At 43.1% G+C, this 19858-nt stretch overlaps 1 protein-coding gene and 1 long non-coding RNA gene across 8 annotated transcripts in view; one reads left to right on the forward strand and one right to left on the reverse strand.

The window, feature by feature from the left end:
• Stau2 (staufen double-stranded RNA binding protein 2) overlaps window positions 1-19858 on the forward strand; it is a 244679-nt gene that overhangs the window by 163132 nt on the left and 61689 nt on the right. The window lies entirely within an intron of this gene.
• Window positions 11761-19858, reverse strand: part of LOC102555040 (uncharacterized) — a 133966-nt gene continuing 125868 nt past the window's right edge. For both annotated transcript variants that reach the window (XR_010066468.1, XR_001837862.3), the window contains one exon: window positions 11761-19584. This is a non-coding gene — a long non-coding RNA (uncharacterized LOC102555040). The remainder of the gene's footprint in view (window positions 19585-19858) is intronic.

Here is a 19858-nt window from a genome sequence, read left to right on the forward strand (position 1 = left end):
CAGCCTGTTTCATGGCCACTAGCAGGTGTTTGGAGGCGTTGTGCAGTAAGAATAGAGGGAGGTGACTGTGTTAGCCTGATGTCTACATCGTCAGCATCCATGGTTTCCTCAGACATCAGTCAATTCTCTGAACTCCTCAGACCCTGAGGCAGCCTAGGCTCCTTGGTGTGTTTTGAGTCTTAGGCTATGGACCTTCCTCCCATCGCAGCTCCTCTGTGTTCTCAATAGTTGAGCCATTGTTCTGATTCTTAGCAGTGGGCCAGGGAGCACACAATATAAGGCATATCCTTAATTGTTGGCTGCTCTCTGAGCTCCTTTTGCAGCAGGCCATAGGTCTTGATATTGATTATGGGGCAGCAGAAAAGTAGGAAATATAGCCTACCATAGGCATTTTTCCCTCATATAAAAGTTTATAGGCTGTAATCTAGGGATAGAGTGACAGGTGACAAGGTGCGAGGCTTCTTCTAATTTACCACTCTATGTCTGGGGTTTCTTTATGGTCAAAAAAGTTAACACTAAATAGCAAATTGACAGGCTAAAGAAGGGCAGGAGACAGACACATGCTTGAAGTTGTTTTTCAGGTCCCCAGGAAGTTGCCACAAACTCCTTCAGCTTGTGTTCTGCTCAGCCATCAGAATAGTCAAGACCACAGGGAGCTTGACCTGTGTTAATCATTGGCACTAAATGCTGGCTAAGTGTCCCTCCCCATGGAAGGATGCTAGTAGGCAGCTCACAGCAATGCTGGGCTGGGCTGGTGCCTGGCTGCAGAGTGGGGACTTGACACCTGTAGTCTGTGTAAGTTGCATGTGCACACTAACATGTTCATGGGGTGTTCATTAGGTACTTACAGGCTCATGGTGAATCGTAAACAGTTCAGAGAAGAGGTCTTTAGACAGTGAGAGCCAAGCTAGCGATGAAAACATTTGAAGACCATCCTTCCAACTGGAAATGTCTTGTATTTTTGTCCTTTCTAGCTTACTTTTCTCTAGGAGAAAGAACGAAGTTGCAGTAGTCCTGTTAACAGTAACTGTTCACCATCACTGTGTTGGAAAGACTGCCATGTCTTTCATACAGACCGCAGGCCAGTGGGTGGCGATATGCTGTGTTAAGTTTAAAATGTGCATGTTGTATAGTAGCACAATATCAGACTCTGCCATAAGTGCTCTCAGACCAAGCTCTCACGGTTTCACGTTGCTTTTAGTGTAAACTGTCAGGGGATACATTTCATTTTCCCTGTTATCTCCACAGTGAGCAGCACTTGGGCATTCTTGAGCTCATAGACACTGGCCACATCATGGTTTGCTCAGAAAGTACAGGATAATGAGTTAGAACTGTCATTAAATCTTTTGCCCCTAATGAAGACTAGAGAAAATCATCATGGTCCTTTGGAGACAAGGACTTTTACATTGACTTGATTTGAGTGCTAAACTTTTATAGATATCCAGGAAGAAACTCTTCTAGCTTTATGGAATGGCACCTATTATACAGACAGCCCTTCTGGAAGGCCAGGATCCTTACTGCTGTGATTCAGTCAGATCATAAGATATTATGACCTTAATGTGGTCTTTATGCTGCAGTCAGAATGGAACCTCAGGTAAGGAAGCAGTTTCCCTCACAAATTCAAAAGTACCTTTTCTCTAAGCATTTAGCAAACTATTAACAAATTTTACAAATTTGTTAAATTTAACCAAAAATTATAGCTAATGTGGTGTTTCCCTTAAAATTAGTGGGACTCTTTTTCCATTCTACGTTCATATTTTCATTAATTTATCACACAACCAATGTTCTTACTGACTCGTGAGCCTAACGCTTAAAAAGACACTGGCAGGGCTGGAGAGATGGCTTAGCGTGTAAAGGCACTGCTGTTCAATGTGAGGAGCTGCATTCCCAGCATCCACACAAACTCCAGCTACGGCTCTGTTGGCCTGTGCTCCTAACACAGGGTTCAGGGATGGAGGTGGTAGAAGGAACACAGGCTTGCTGGCTAGCCAGACCAGCCAACAAATGGCAAGCTCCAGAATCAGTGAGAGGCCTCTTCTGAACGGAAGAAGAGAATAGTACAGCAGGGACATAATGTCTTTTACTGGTGTCCAGGTATGCACAGATGAATGTGCACACACACACACACACACACACACACACACACACACACACACACACACACACTAAGACATGCAGTGTCTTACATGTGGTCTTTTAATGAGCCAATTCAAACCAGAGTAGATTATATATTTATTAAAGATTTATTTATTTTATGTATGTGAGTACACTGTCACTGTCTTCAGACACACCAGGAGAGGGCATCAGATCCCATTACAGTTGGTTGTGAGCCACCATGTGGTTGCTGGGAATTGAACTCAGGACCTCAGGAAGAGCAGTCAGCGCTCTTAACCACTGAGCCATCTCTCCAGCCCACATGTGGTTTTAATGGTGATTATCTTTGCAATTTTCTGATCACTTTATTTAGGACTGAGCTTTGCAAATCATTTCAGTTTAATTGAGTCTAGTTATAATGTCAGAATTTTAAACATGATGCAGTGACATATATCCAGCAGTAAGTCTGTATGATCTATAATGTGGAAATAGGAGAATGTCACTACCAATTAGGAATCACATAAACACAGTCAGAGAGGAGGAAAATCCGTGTTGGCATCATATGAACTCTGACCAGTGCTTATTCTTGAGCCCTGTGTGCATTTGAGGGCTTAAATGTGAGTGGAGTGCTTCGGTTTTCCTTTCCACCAGTTATAATGAAAGGCATTTTCCAGGCTAGAAAAGCCAAGGAAACTCAAACTGGAATCAGTGGACTTTCCTTAGAAAGTATTAGAGTATTCTTAACAGGTTTTTAAATACTTGAGCTGTGCTCTGCATAAAGTATTGTAGTTTCCTTGAAGTCTGCACTCTGACTAGGGACCTGTCCTGTCTGGAGATTGCATGTGTGCTCTAAAGCTTCTTTACTGTGATAGGCAAAGTGGAAAGAGGTGTGGCCGTCTGGCCCTGGTCCTCTCCCATGCTAGCAGAAGCTCTGCAGAAGCTTCCTGGCTGCGTGTCACTTGCTCCTGTCCCTTTGCTGTTTTGGCCCAGCTGAGAGATGTGAGGCCTTGGCACGGAAGCTCTGTGCTCCCTGATACACTAGCTATGGCACTATCTGTTAGAAGCTTGAAACATCATGATAGTTTGTGCTGGGAGTAAGCTATCTTAGGAAATTTAAATTATTTTAGACTTCTTGTTTGCAGTATACTATTAATTTAAATATGGAATTTCCTCATGAAGAAGCTCTTCTGTGTTTTTAGGAGTCTCAGTCAGTAAAGCTGTTTGAATAACCTAAAGTGTTACTCTGATACACTTGTCTGCCTTTGCCAAAGAGTTCATGTTATATATAAAATAACCACTTGAACTTTCAAAATAATTAACTTAGTCCCATAGTTTGGGATGTTCCTATGTAAAGTTCTAGTGTTATTGTTTAATTTCTGGAATAAAGAAAATCTCAAAAATGGTTTCTTAATGAACAAATTCCTCTGGGTGTTCAGCTAGCTTCTTGCAACAACACATATACACAGTAATACAGACTTTTAATTAACATAAGGATCTTACTAGAGCTTAATGATCTAAGAACCAGTAGATTTTCTAGCTTGAAACCATCGTTCACAGTCTGCCTTATAGTCTTGTGATTTTTGTTTCTTTGAATGGACCTTCTTGAGTGGAGAAGATGAAGGGGCGTGAGAACACAGTAGGGCATCAACTGTGGACTACACATGTGGCATTTCACACCTCCCCACCCAGCCTCACAGCTCCCTCTCCAGTGTCCTGTCTGAGTTGGTCACTTTTTCCAACTGGCTGCTGACTTTCTAGGTTAAATCCCTAGGTTTTAGGTCAGAAGCTTAAAGTAGTCATTCTAAGCTACCATTTTCTATGTTGTTATTATTTTTTTTTTTGACAGTTTCTCACTCTCTGGGCCTTGTTATAAAGACCTAGCTGCTCCCTTGAGTGATCCCTCTGCCTCTGTCTCCTGAGTACTACAATTACAGACGTGAGGCACCACATCTGACCTGAAGGTGACTTCCTTCTTTCTGCTTTTGAGTCAGTGTAACCTGCTTTTTCATTTTAATATTTATTATATTTGTGAGGATGGAGCATATGTTGTGGTGTGTGTGCGTGGAGGTCAGTGATTGACTTGAGGGAGTCAAGGCTCTCTAGCATGTCGTCTGGGGATTGAAGTCCGTAGTCAACAAGTGCCCTCCCTACCTTCTGAGAATCTTATCTGATTTCTCTTTCACATGTTAGCTGAGCTGATATTTTTCTGTTAACAAGTTCACATTGCTGAACTATTCCAAGCTTTGCATGGCTTCTTGTCACACACTCTTGACTTTGCTTTTAGAGCCTCGAGTGGCTTCCCATCACACTTTGCATTTACACGTTAGCCCCTGGCTGACCTGGTTCTCTGTCCCAGAAGCCTCAGCCCCTGTCTCTTCTGTTCATTGACTGCCTGAGCCTCTCATATCTTTTATTCAATGGCACCACTGTAGGTGAGAGCGGCCAGGCCGAAAGGTTCTTGCTAAGATTCCACTTAGGCGGCACTCTGGAAGAAGCAAACTGGGTGGGAAGTCTGTGGTCACTAGGAGCAGGTGTGTGAAGGAGTGACTGGGGATCATGAGGGATGTGCTGTGTTAAGACAGTGGTAGAAATGTCATTGCATGCATCTGTCACACTTAGGACTTCATTGTAAAAGGAAAGTGCTACAAATTCTAGGGGATCCTTCTCTTAAAAGGAGGAAGTTACTCACACTGTCCCCTGGGAAATATAAATAAGTGGCATCTCTTGGCCCTCCTGCACACTGGATCTGTTGAATACACCAGGAACGCACCAGCTTTTGCCTGAATACTTCAATGCCAGTAACGAGGAAGGCCCACTCCAGAGCTCCTGGAATAGACTCCAAAAAGTGTTCTGGGCTCCACTGTCTGTCTCACTAGAGAACATCTTTCCAGCAGGGGTGTTAACTTAAGCTGGAGAGGCCATTGGTCTCTGAGGATGCTCTCCATTCATTGTCCTACTGTCACAACAGAAGTGACAGTAAATTCACATCAGTCTAGAATGTGTAATTCTCTAGAGCAAAGCCTGGTGTGGTTATCTACACACTGAGTGGCTGTGCTGGAGAACTCTATTACACGGAGCACAGAGACTTTCAGGCTTAAGCCTGCACGAGGGAAATTTAAAAATTGTGGATACATTTCAGGCTCAAGGAAAAGTCCATCTGTACAGGCTGAGTGAAGAACATGGGATGCCAGGCTTCTGAAGCTATGCTCAGACTTTTTAGCGTATCAGGCTTGGGGATGAGTTGTACTGATTGGTACCTGTTACCAAAGATGCTAAGCTAGGTTTGCTTACACCATGTGTCTCAGTATCCATTTGGAAGGGATCTTGCTTTTGCTCTCTGCATTTGATCTGGTCTCTTAATCAGTCTTCTGTTGCTGCAAATAACCATAACTATGGGCAACTCCTACAAAGGAAAGCTTTCACTTGAGGCTTGCTTACAGCTTCAGAGGGTTAGCCAATTGGTCATTCTAGCAGGGAGCATGGCAGCATGCAGGCAGATGTGGTGCTGGAAAAGTAGTTGAGAGTTCTGCAGCCTGATCTGCAGGCAGCAGGAAGAGAGCCTGGCTTGGGCCTCTGAAACCCGAAAGCGCATCCTCTGTGACACACTCCTTCCAAGGCCACACCTACCCCAGTAAGGATCTCCTAACCCTCCTAAGTAATGCCACTCTGATGACGAAGCACTGGGATATGTGGGTCCGTGGGGCCGTTCTTACTCCAACCAGCACAGTCGTTTAGGTATGTTTCCTAAACCTCCGTGCCAGTAGGAGAAATGGTCTTTTCTTGTCTTCTCTAGTTACATACAGCTAGAAACTGCCTTTTCTTTTCATGGTTTCTACTGACCTGTCTTCATTCAGATTGCCAGTGAATCTCTCTTTCACACAGATGGGGTAAGCGGGCCTGGCTCCGCATCTACCCTTCAGCTTAGTTTCTAGCTTCCAGATCTACCTTTGTACGTCCAGGCGAGCTCAGGAATTTACTTGCTTCAACAAAGAATGGGTCAGCAAATCAGTCAGCTAAGCAGGTACCAACTAACTAGGGCAGTGTAGCACGTGTAGCACGTGATGTTAGTGGTGCACACACTCTTCTGGCCACCGGACTGAGGTGCTTACTGAAGGTGTCTAGTCACAGATGACTTGAGGGAAAAGAAAAGGAAACCACGATTAAACACTGCGTGGTGTTTGCCGTGAGCTAAGCTCTCTGTGGGCTCTCCATAGCTCTGCTTACTTCTTAGCATTCCCTTGAGTAGTGTGCAACCTGCTGCAGCAGCTGCCTCTGCGTTTCCTTTGCTGTTGTGGCTTCTCTGGGTGTGAATCCAGATGAGGCCATGCTGAGTGACACCACATGGTATTTAATCATGGTTTCTTTTTTTTTTTTTTTTTCCCCTTGGAGGCGACTTTTTGCCCTGGGCTTGTGGAAGGTTTGGCCAAGGCTCACTGTAACTGAGAGGACAACCAGGAAGTATAACAATTTGCAAATCAGTTGGGGATTTGATGGCAGCTGGCCTCAAATTGGCAATCCTCCTGTCTCAAGCTCCCATGCCAGCACACCTGGCTTCCATTGTGCAACCTTGCATTAAGTTCTGCTCAGACATTAATTCCTTTGGCCTGAGTAATTAAACCGTAAAGTCTTATAGTCATAGGATATTTTAAAACAGAAAGAGAAGCCTTCCTTCCATCAATGATCCACCAAGTGATGATGCACACACAATGCTGCTGGTGCTGAACGTCTGAAGGATAATGCCTTCATCCCCCAGCTCCAAGGGCACCGTCATCTGAGGGTACCACCCAGGATGCCCATGAATATGACTGGCAGAAAACGTGGCTCAAGCTGGCCTAGGCATAAGCAGCCACATTCTCTCACAGACGGGTGGTTCCCAGAAGAGTGACCTCTGGGCTTGGTGACAGAACAAGAACTCTGATGTTAGCAAGGGTTCTGGTTATTCCCACCTCCACTTCACTAAGAGCATGGGAAGGCTGGGTCTCTGGGTCCCAGCAACATGGACACAGGGACATCTGGCCTGTGTCTTGAGCAGATGCATCTGTACTGCAAACTTCTCAAACCACCTTCCCTTATAGCTCGAAAACCAGGTCGTTCCTTTCTCCATTTTTAAACTACTGATTGGCTGGAAAATGATGACCCCGGTGTTGGCTATTTAGCCACATGAGAAACCTCAGGAGACAGATGTCAGTATGTAATTTAAACATTTCTAGAAGCCATAGTTTTATAAGTAATTAAATTTTCAGCAATGAGATTTTTAACCCAACGTGTTAGTTACTTCTCTCTTTGTTGTGCTAAAATCTTGGACAAAAAAAAAAAAAAACAACTTAAGAAAGGAAGGGTGCATGAGGCTCACAGTCTGAGGGAGCAGCCCCTTGGGGTGGGGAAGGTGGTGGTGAGAGTGACTCAGCTGCAGTGCAAGACATCCGGTCCCTTTGTGACCATGGTCAGGGAGCAAAGAGGCCAACACCACACATAGCTCCTTTCCCCTCTTTATTCTAGAGTCTAGGACCCTGCAGGCCCAGCAGGATGGTGCCTCCCATATTCAGGGTGGGTCTTCCCTCCTCAGTTAACCTCTCTGCAGACACCTGGACAGACATTTGTGGTGGTGCGTCTCCTATGTGATGACGACAGGTTGAAACAAATTGACTTGCAAAGATTGTACATCTGAATACCACTTACCAGTAACCAGCATTTGAGATTATTGAGGTCAGGCTCTCCTCTCACACCTCAAGTCTCAAGTTTCACATGAGTCCGTTTCACAGATTCAATAGTCAAATCTATGTCTGATGGTATAGATGCATAGGCTGAAACCCTGTCTGCCTTCAGATTCACCCTTCACCCTTAAGGCAATCTGTGCTCTGCTTCTGTCTTCCCTGGGCTTTTCCTTCTCTGGCCCATGCAGCCCTTGCTCATAGGAACTTTAATTTAAATTTTGTTACGTTCATCACATCCAACCAAGTTGTTATTCCAAGCTGTCCTTAAACCTGTGAGGAGAGGTACATTTTTTCTGTATTTTTAAGGCAAATTTTTTGTGTTTTAATTTTTTACATTTATTATTTTATATGTATACATGTTTGCCCCCATGTATGTATGTGCACCATGCCTTTGGAGGTCAGAAAAGACATTAAATGACCTGGAAGTGGAGTTAGTGAATGGTTGTAAACTGTCCTGTAGGTGCTGGAAACTCGACCAAGGTCCTCTGCCAGAGTAATGAACGGAGCTCGGGGCCATCTACCTGAGACTCACCTGTACTGTTTGTGTTAGCCTGTGGGCTCACGCACCAAACCATTTCCCATTCTCCCTCCCATGATGGTCTTCTTGAGGTCCAGAGCAGGGTCTCATGCCTGGGCATTCCGGGGGCATTCAGTTCATGTTTGTAGGAAGGAAGTAAATTAGATTTCTAAGGAAACTAGGGCATTTGAATTTTGCAGAATATCTGAAATAAGATGGATGAGAGAATGTTCAACCCGTAAGCACTCTTGCAGTGGCTCTCTCGATGGACTTCTTTTAATGTAAAGGTTATCTTAGTTCCGTGTGTGAAGTAACTCTCCTCAGGGGTCACACCTTCCTTTTGTCATTCTCCTGGCCTAGTTATAGACTTTAGGGTGGTTGTTGTTGTGGTGGTGGTTGTTGATGTTGTTGTGTTTTTGCCTGTCATTCACAGCACTTGTCTTCCATGGTGTCTGAATTTCTTGGTTCAAGTACTGGGGCCATGTCCTGGTTCTAGCATCTGCCCAATGAGACACTGGGCGATGACTGCATTCCTAGAGTCTTAGTGAGGCCAAACATCTTATGTTTCAGCAACAGTTGATCAAGACAAACACAGCTCTTTATCAATATAAAATATGGTCCAATGACATTGTAGCACAAGAGATACCAGTACTCCTCAGAGGGAGGCTCCACAATTTCTGCATCCATGATGTCTGCATCCATGATGTCACAAGCGGAGTATAGGCATTAACTATATATATTTGGCAGGTCTGTATTGATCAACCAGTGCTGTATATCATGGGGTGGCAAAGACCGTGCTTCCTGTCACTGTCCTCGTCAGGTTCCAGAGCTACCAGAACAAAAACTTGGGAGAATAGTTAACTTGAGTATTTCTTAGTCTTTTAATGAACTGGGGGCATGAAAGAGATGCATTTAAAAAGATAAATGAGATAGAATGTTTATTTTGGAAAAATGCTTCGATTTTTTTTATTCTTATATTTCAGAATATTTCTTTCATCTGATATGCATCTCATTGTAGAAATAAAATTTCTGGGCTGGAGAGATGGTTCAGTGGTTAGAGCACTGACTGCTCTTCCAGAGGTCCTGAGTTCAAATCCCAGCAACCACATGGTGGCTCACAATCATCTGTAATGGGATCTGATGCCCTCTTATGGTGTGTCTGAAGGCAGCTACAGTGTACTCATGTATATAATAAATAAATACATCTTAAAGAAAAGAAATAAAATTTCCTTTGTTGATGTTTAATATATGAAATTTCAATTTTATATAAACATAACAGTTAAAGAATTCTGTAGCTTTAGAACTATATCACTTCAGGATGACCACCAGAGACTACTTTTCAATATAGATCATCATTACTTGTTGGTGTGCTAGGTCAGAATCAGTATACATAACCCAAGGCCAAGTTCAGTCTGCTCCCCAAATTACCAATGGCTTTAACATTTTGAAGTGTTTGGAAATAAACTTTCATAATGTGAAAATTATGCGGACTACAAGCTTTGTGCCATAAATGTGTTTAGGGGGATAAACCTAGCGTGTTTATGTCAGTCCTGCCTGTGACCACTTCCCTACTCTAAGGCAGAGATAAGGAATTCTAAGAGGCCTAGAGGCCTTGCATCTCTTTGTAGAAAAGCAGGTTCAACCATAGGCTTATAAGGCAGAGACATTAAGCACTCAGCTTTTGAGTCTTGTATCAACTGTTATGTTAAACATGGCCAGAGCTCATTCTTGGAGACCTAGGCTGGGTCCTGGAAAAGGCTGCCTGTGAGGCACACAATAGACTTCACTGTGGGCTTTGGATTTATTTACTCACAGAGGAAACTAATTTTATTCCTCTGAAGGAACAATAAACAAGTCTATCTTCATCAGTATTCATCAGAGCAATGAAAGAAAGTTTCCTGTAGCAAAGGTTACTTGTATCTCTTGCTGAAATCCCATTTAGAACTGCTTCCTAGCTGGACGTTTTTGTTTTTAAGTAATGCGGGACATTCAGTTGTTTCTACAGTGACCTTTCATTTCCGATGTATAAGCAGTTTCTAGAACCAGCAGTGAGCTATAGGAAGAGTGGTGTGAAGAGTGAATGTTCTGCAGTCTGTAACTGACTTGTAGTTTCCACATCTCTAAGGGGCTGCACACGTCCAGCAGCATGGTGTACACGGTGACTTATAACTGAGCTGTAAAATTATTTGGGACTGTGGTCAAAATCCATGAACCTACTCACTGCTCTCTCCTCCCACCACCACCAGCCCCCTCCTGGGGATGAGAAACAAAACAAACACCATTTTTTATCAGCAAAATGGATAAAAGTTTACGTGTAAAAACGTATTTTCCTCAACTACACTATTCAAAGGACTGAGTGTGGATCGGTCACATGCGGCACTGGGAGCTGTGGCATCGCATTGCCCATAGCTTATGTCTATGACGATAACTCACACTCAGTTTCATAGCAGCGCAAGTCTCCTGCGCTCTCTAATATGTTTTCTAATATGTTCTGCCAATTTTGGAGCTGCACCCATACCCCGCACCTGTGATTCCTTAATTTCTAGTTAAGTATTCTAATTATTAATGTCTCCTCTAAATTAAAAGCCTAAGGAAGCACTTAGGGTTCGTAAGCCTTCCATATTTATGTCTGCATGTTAGATGTTATTTGAAGGTTTTTAAAAACCTTTCTTAACAGTTCATACTGGTACATTATTAAACCAGTAAATACCATATATGTGTAATTGGCTAAATGGATGTGAAAGTTATAGTGGAGAACTGTTGCCTACATAGAGACCGTCAGTGGAATATAGTTCCTTGGCCACAGATTTGAGAGCATTACCGCTCACTGGAGGCCACGTTTACAACCTAAAGAGTCTTGCTTTCTGGTAAATTTGGATTATGATGGTGTGCAGGGTTTATTCTGCTGTTTGAAAGTTGAATACCAGAAACCTCCTCTCCCTTTGCAGTACACCTAATTAAGTCACGCCTCTTTGTCCCCTGTCCGAATTCTTTTTTAACAAACCTCGTTTTTATCTATTGCTTGTATTTCAGGATCTGAGCACTGCCCTTCATGGCTGAATGCTATTTGACTGGCTCTCTTTGTGTGCTGCATTACCTTGTCAGATCACAGATTTTAAAATAGTCTTTAGTTTGTGGAAATTTCTTTGGTGTCCTCTGATGGAAAGAATTACATACCACTTTAAGTCCCCAAATATTTAACACAGGTAAATTAAATTACAAGCACAAGATAACAATGAAAGATGCCTTCTATTATTCTTCATAAATATGACAAGAATATGCTACCAGCAAACCTAGGTGATACCACTACTGTTTGGTAATCTCTACCAAAATGAGATCAAATGGTGGCAGTTATGTTCAGTGGAATAGTATGTGCTTAGCACTCATGAGGTACTGTGGACTCACCCTCAACTTTCTTTTTATTTTTTTTAGAGATTTATTTATTTATTTATTTATTTATTTATTTATTTAGGTTCTTTTTTTTCGGAGCTGGGGACCGAACCCAGGGCCTTGCGTTTCCTAGGCAAGCACTCTACCACTGAGCTAAATCCCCAACCCCTGATTTATTTATTTATTATGTATACACTGTTCTGCCTGCATGTATGCCTGCAGGCCAGATGAGAACACCAGCTTATATTACAGATGGTTGTGAGCCACCATGTGGTTGCTGGGAATTGAACTCAGGACCTCTGGAAGAGCATCCAGGCTCTTAACCACTGAGCCATCTCTCCAGTCCCAACTTTCCTAACCTAAAAGCCTAACCTGCTAACTAACAAGCTTGCTTTCTTCTGAAAAGACTGCCCTTTTGTGGATCACTGCCCACCAAATGGGGAGGAGGAGGTTGTCTGGCACTACATGTGCATTTCTTGGTGGATTTGCCTCCTAGAGATGCTTTGATGGGAATCTAGCCTATAATTTACATCCTATGTCTTTGGGCAGTACCCTACCTGGACCTCAGTCACATCTCGAGGGCCAGCCCTTGTTGGTTTGGCTCACCTGATCTTATACTCCTCATATGCCATTTGCCTTTGACCCTTTGCTGTTTGTCTATGCCGGACATTTCAGAGATCATTCCCATATCTCTCCTCCAAACCTTTCAGACTGACAGTTTATTTGATAGGTGCTACATTCTCCACCTGTTATAAAGTCCTGAGAACACCAGTAGTTTCTTTGCTGACCGAGATAATACTTTGATTTCTAGATACCTCAGTGCTCCCACCCCTGAGCAGATAGCTGCTGCCTTAGTTTCCCCTCATTGCCATCATGTCCTGAACCTCTTGGACCTCAAACTGTCAAGGAACTATTGGGTCATGAGTTGGCCCAGCAGTTTTCAGAATTGTATCCAGGTTTTTTTTTTTTAAGGTTTATTTATTTCATATATGTGAGCACACTGTCGCTGTCTTCAGACACACCAGAAGAGGACATCGGATCCCAGTACAGATGGTTGTGAGCCACCATGTGGTTGCTGGGAACTGAACACAGGACCTCTGGAAGAGCAGCCAGTGCTCTTAACCAGTGAGCCAGCTGTCCAGCCCTTAATATCCATTGGTTGATTTTTTTTAATGCCATGCTAATTACTTGTAAGATCAATCATGATTTCAATGGTAAATGCAAGAGTTAAATCTCATGGGAAGAAGCTCCAAAGTGACTTTGATGATGTTTTTCTTTGTTCACTTAGCAATTGTGAGTCTTCAGGCCCCAGCTGTGTATACATTACTATTCTAAAGTCTATGAAATATTTCCAATTTCTCGAAAAAGAAAGCTCCCAAACTAATTATAAAGTTAAATATGTGTTATGTGGGAACCTTGCTCAATTTTCCTATGAACCTAAAATTACTCTGAAAAGTCTCTAAAAAGAAAAACATGGAAAAACAGCAAAGTACATACAGAAAATCACTGGGACTAACTTCAAAGCAACTCACAAACTGTAAAGACGTAAGTGTTAGAGGGCTATAGATTACACTGTGGTTAGGGGAGAAGTCACCCATTTAATAAAGCTTCTTGTAGGAATTGACAGACCAGCTATTGGAAGAAGTATGAAAATCCATGTGTAGGAACAATATAAGAGAAGGTAGAGGAATGGAGAGGTGGTTAAGGGCACTGACTGCTCTTCCAGAGGTCCTACGTTCAAATCCCAGCAACCACATGGTGGCTCACAACCATCTGTAATGGGATCTGATGCCCTCTTCTGGTGTGTCTGAAGACAGCTACTTATATACATAAAATAAATAAATCTTTTTTAAAAAAAATAAGAGTGATAGAAGTACGGAAATTAGCACAAACAAAACCATGAAGGGGTCAGAGACCGTGTTTGATGGGAGCTCCCAGGTCACGTGACGTTTGAGATCACGGCAGCTGAATGTAGAAATGAATGCAGGACTGAACTGCGGACATTTTATTCTTTAGGGCAAGCAGTCTTAATCTAGGAACAAGGGATATGCTAAGATGGTGGCCATAGTTCAGGCTGGACTGGCAGACACACAGGGAAGGAAGGTGCTGGTTTCGTTGGTGGGCGTGACTGAGAAGAAGGAGAGCTGGGAGGGAATTTCCCAGAGCAACGTGGGAGAAAGCGCTGGAGGGCTCTTGTGAGCCATTAAGTCTGAGAGGATGGAAAATAACTTGAATGGGCTTTAAAGCCCCAAAAGGGAAGAGATCTGGGCAGATCTTTCAAGAAAGCAACAGGACAATAAAAGAAAAAAGAATAAAGTAAACTTTAAAAATATAAAAAAGCAATAACTGAACAAAGTTGTCAAAAAGCACTATTAAGACCATTGAAAATAGTAGAAAAGGCACTTAGCAAGTGGTGGAGCATCTCCTCAGTGCAAGTGTCCTTTGGGTAAGAAAGGTCGATTCTGCGGCATTGCAGACTGGTGATGTTCTGCCTCCAGACTGGGCACAGTGCTTTGCCAGCCTGGAGAAAAGCTGTGAAAACCAGTTTCTCTGAAGAAGTGAATGTGAAGTCCCTCACAGGCACTGGCACTTTAGTGGTCGGCACTCTAATGGCCAAGAGGGTCTGCGTTTTCAGTGTGGGTTGGGACCAATAACCTGGCTGATGATTTATCGGGGAGATTCGAGAAGTGGCGTAGTGCCAGGGACCTTGTAAACTTTCTGCATACTCCCAGTTGACCAAATGGCTTCGTATTCATGCAGGGACGAGCAGAGAAGGCTCAAGCTAGTTGCAGACCTGGTGACTGGGAAGTGCTGTACAAATGTAGAGAAGACAGGGAAAGTCGGTGCCAGGGAAGAGCTGAAGACGACTTAATGTGGTCCCCAAGTGGAGCCCAGATTGTTGGCAGAGCATGAAACCCTCTCTGGCTTAGGTGTCGAAGCTCGGGCAGTAATCAGTCCTTTGCTTTCTTTAGCCTTGTAAACAGGTCGATCCTGGTGACTAAGTCGAGATCCAAGCAGCCTTGTACTGTGGAGAAAATAGTTCTGGAAGATTTAGCATAAGAAAATCAGTGAACATCCTAACTGTAGCAGGAACAGCAGCCTGGAGGACAGCATTAAAAGACAGATTTGTACTCCATATTATATTAAATTTTCAGTAAAATATATCTATCTTGTATGTTAATATATAAAGCCAAAGTATATTATTATATATAATATACACATAGTGAGAGGGGGGGACTGACTCAGCCAGTGAGATGCTCAGTGGATAAGAACATTTGCTGCCCATGTCCCCAGTACCCTTCTAGAAAGCCATGCACACCCATGCCTGCCTGTAGCTCCAGCAAGATGGGTAGAGGTAAGGGCCAGAGACAAGAGGATCTCTGGGGATTACGAGATCCATCCCCACCTCCAGGGTCAGTGAGATGCCCAGCCCCAAAGCAGTAAGTGGAAGGTGATAGAACAGGACATCTGACCCCTCCTGTCAGTGGAAACGTTTGTGAGTAGGCCCAGATGTTGGTCTTAGCAGGCAAGGACTTCAAAGCAGTTACAGTAAACATGCTCTAGGAATTAAAGGAAGTCATGTTGTAAGAATTAAAATGTAGCTCACACTAATGACTCAATAAACAGAGAATCTCAATACAGAGAACTTATCTAGAGTATTAAATCTAGGACAAAAAAAATCTAGAGTTAAAAAGTATAAAAACTGAAATAAAAATTCACGACAGTGAGTACCAGGCTGAAGATGGGAGAAGAAAGCACCAGTGGGCAGCACAGAGAGGGGCATGAAAAGCAAGCAGAGCCCAAGCAGGCTCTGTGTCCACCCGCAGTCGCAGCACTCAGCAGGAAGAGGCAGGGGGATGGCCACCTAAGGTCTGCTTGGGGTACATACCAAAAACCCTGTCTCCAAACAAGTAGTGCAGAATTGAGAGACCTGAGAACCATTAAACGCCCTTGTCCAGGTTGGGTTAACATCAGGAAATCAACCACTGTGCCTATACAGGAGGTTAACCCCTCGAGAAACACGGGCTGAGCTTAACATTCATTTCTTATTAATAACTAAACATTGTTTATTTCTAAAGAACTGCATATCTCAAAATATGGAAGAATTCCTTTAACTGGATAAAGAACAAAACCCCTGAGTAGTGTTGTCTTCCTGGGGCAAACAGGGTTTCCCTCCTAGCAGTGAGCACAAAGTAGGACTTACTCTATAACATCACCTTTATGACTATCGCCAATGTGGTATGGCAGAGATAGAGAGCATGAGGAAGGAGAGAAGTAAAAGCTCGTGACTTAGAAAAGTAGGGACAGACCTCTCTTGCGAGCAGTTGACAGGATCCTGCATTAGGAAGACACTCATATTTGGTAGTGAGGCCTGTGATCTCACAGCCATGATGAAGCCCACACACGGATATGTAAGCCTCAAAAGCACACAGCAGCACATGGGAATCAACAAGGAGGCACAGGCTGTCTGTGGGAAAGAAAGCCATGGCTGGGTGGGGTTAGATCTCTAAGTAAACGGCAGGCTTTGAGAGCCATAGATTAGAACATTTCTTACTCTTCGGCTGGCACATTTCCCCACATTTACACATTTAGTACAAACCCTACAAAATCCTAGATGGCTTTATTGGGTACAGGCTGTCAAGCTGATCCTGGAATTTATAGAAATGTAAAGGGCTCAGCGAAGGTTAAAACCCTTCTGAAGAAGAATAAAGTTGGAAGAGTTATAGTATTCCATTTCAAATGTTCCAGAACTCCAGCAGTCTAGTTGACGCCTATGTCAGGTGGGATAGAACTGAGAGTCCGAAAGCAACCTTCTGGTAACTCAGTGGGCACAGAAGTTCTGATAAACCGCACTAGAAAAATCTAGTACCCATTTGAAAATTAGGAATTTAGTCCATTGCCTAATACCATGTGCAAAAAAAACCCTCAAAATAGGTAGTAGATTTAAATGTAAGACCTAAAATTATCCAGATCGTAACTGCCTTGGGCTAGGACTAGGCCTAGAGGAGACTTTCACAATGACTGAGGTGTCCTCAGAGTAGAGTGTGGTAGTTGTGCAGCCTTAGTAGAACTGTGCAGAGAGAGGCTGTATCACATATAACAACCACACAAGGCTGTTTAAAGATGGCAGCGTCAGCCTCCACTGTGAAGCCCTCATGACCCGGTGCCGATGAGCAGTCATTTATTTATTTGTCTAACATACATTAAGAACCTCCCAGCAGACAAATGTTAAAGGAAAGAGCAGACATCACCATGGGTTTGCCGCAAGGAGGTCCCCTTGGGCCTCTCAGCTGAGGCATAACCTCATCCCTGGGTCCCTCACTCACCTCCCCTTGCTAGTTCTACTGGCCTTGCCTGGTCTGCCTCAGGTCCTGACTTCAGTTCCTGCGGTTACTACTCTACCCAGTTCTAGGCCATTGACTCCTGCACTGCCCATTCCTTGTTCCATTAGTTTTTGCATATTTAATCAAAATAAAATCACCCTTGCATTTTAGACTCAAGCTCCACTCTCTCTCTGACTTGGCTGGCATACTGGTATGGGGTGACATGGCCACTTGGTTTATTTCGAATGCTGACATTGATTTCTGTCACATGAAATGTGGGTAACTGGAAATTTGTCATGAGATCTAGGGAGAGAAACTACAGATAATGGTGTAGACTTGGACTTCTCCCTTCAGAATTAGAAATGAGTAAGCTAGACCGTCAGCCTGTAAGGCATACTAGCTAAGGAAATTGAGAATAGAAACAAGGAAAGGACCATTTTTCCTTGAAAGTTACAAGTAACAACCACAACAAAAAATTACCCTGAATTTTCTAAGCTATTCGTTGTAGTTTTTGTTTTGTTTCGTTTTTTCAGTAGACACAGGACAGGGCACTTTAGAGAAATCACTTAAGGTATTATAAAAAAGGAGAAAGTCTTTAATCATTTTCTTATCTGAACTCAATCTCACACAGAACACAAAACCTGACCCTGAAAAGGCCTCCCCCACTAGGTGGCAAAAGTAAGCTTCGGGAGAGACAGAGGCAACCCGGCTTTCACCCTGTGAGGTCACAGCAATCTTTACTGCCACCACTTTGTAAAAGGCAAATGCTAGCTAGCCACTGGGACTAAGGCAACCATGCTGCCTGTCCCTGGCTTCTGTAATGTGCAGGAAGGAAAAGGATGACTGCAGAGCCCTGGCAGCCCTTGATTCACATGCGTGAACATGCGGGGAAGTCTGCTTCACCAGGAGGCCATCAGGAGTCCACAGGGATGTGAAAACACAAACCACTACAACCAATTTCTAAGCCATCAAATGAACGCACACAATCCTAAAACATCATACTTTGCTTTGCTACTAAGCATTGTTTTACAGGGAATGCTGAAGAGAAAACTACTGACATCATCCTCACTTTTGTCCCAAGGTCCGTAGGTGTTATGGAAGACCCTGCTTTAACTCACACAGAGTGGCTCTCAGAAGTTATTTCTAATCTAGTTCTGTCAGCTGCCTCCCACCTGGGCTTTTATGAATATAAAAAGTTTCTGGAGGGTCTGAAAATATGCTTTCAAAAAGAAACAGCCTGTAACAAATTGGAGCTTTGGAAATATACGAGGCAGAGGCTGTAGGGGCCGACAAACAATGCTCTTCTTTTCATGTTAGCACCACTAGCCTTTTCCTGTCCTTTCTCTGTATATGTCCTCTGCATTGTTCTTTTGTTTCTGGCTGTCTCTGAAGGGCAGCAAGCTATGCTTTTGTTCTGATGCAAACTGTGTTGCTGAGATAGCAACAACTCCCCTGAACACTTCAAGCTTGAGGGTGCGGACTCAAGTCCAGCCAGCACACAGTTTCTACAGGCTCAATGCTTGAATAGTTTCAGCTTAACATTTTAATTTAAAAAGGCAGCTAGTCGTTATACATCATTCAATTGCTAGTAATTCAATGTGCCTGTGTTCAAGAGAAAAAATTTAGGGATACTCGTTGCTTTTCAAACAAGAGGCAGTATGTTTGTTTGTTCCTTGATTAAGTAACTTTAAAATTGTTACCCATCATTTAGGTTAGTTTTATGAAAAGAAGCCCTGTCTCATTAATTTTTTTTCACTCTAGACTCCTCCATTTATGTAGATGGCAGAACTCTCAACAGAGGCTTCTGTGTTACCCAGGAAGTGAGCCTTGGCTCACTGCCTTGAAGGAGTTAAACTTTGATCACTTCAATAGAGTAATAGCATATATTCAGCAAAGCTGCTATAAAGCACCTTCAGGTGCCTGTCGTGGTATTCTATGCTAAGTGAGGCATCTGGCAAATTTCACTGCGTGCCTGTGTCTGCTTGCAGTTAAGCTTCTCCTTCAAGGTAGTTGCTTAGCACCTCAAACTGTGTTGTTGCAGCTCTTCCTGCTAACTGGGAGATTAGTCATCTCTGCTGTTGTTTCCTTTGAGATTACACAGTAGCAGGTTATTCTCCTGTTTCAGTAACTATTCAAATAAGAGAAATCCAGAGTAAAAGATAACACAAAGTTTAATTCATGCAATAACTTCTTATTAAATGCCTTTTGAGTTTATGGCACTGTGACGATATGTGTGTATATGGATCTGAAGCCTGTTTGTCACAGGCCAAGACAGTTCATTTGCGTTACAAATTTTCTTCTCTTTACAATGTTTGATCTTACACACAGCATTCTGCCTCTGAATCGCTAGCCACAAAGTTTCCAATTTGAAGAGAAATATTTACAAGTTAGAGAATTTAACTTATCTCTGAACATCACTGGCGAAGACCCAAGGCTGGTCTCCAGAGTCTTCCTTTTGGACACCCCCATCAGTAGCCAGCAGAAAAAGAAGCATCCTTCTGGTTCCTTTGTGGGATAATAGGTGCTTTCCCAGCATTAGTTAATCCTAGAGACAAACAACAAGTAACTGAACATATCTTAATTTACATTTATATTTCTGGTAACATTTGTGGACCAAACAGTAATAATACATGGTCTTGGTCGAGGAACAATAATCTCATTAAATAGACTTTCAGAAATACTTATTTGTATGCCCCGCCCCCACCTCTAAGGAAAACTAAAACTTGTGAGTTTGGTGATAGTCAAATAAAGGCAAAGAGAAGTCTACAATTCTCCCTTAAGGAACACGGAACTTCTCTGTACACTGTTCTGGGAGGGCG

Source organism: Rattus norvegicus, chromosome 5 (assembly GCF_036323735.1).
Source record: "Rattus norvegicus strain BN/NHsdMcwi chromosome 5, GRCr8, whole genome shotgun sequence".
Classification (NCBI taxonomy): domain Eukaryota; kingdom Metazoa; phylum Chordata; class Mammalia; order Rodentia; family Muridae; genus Rattus; species Rattus norvegicus.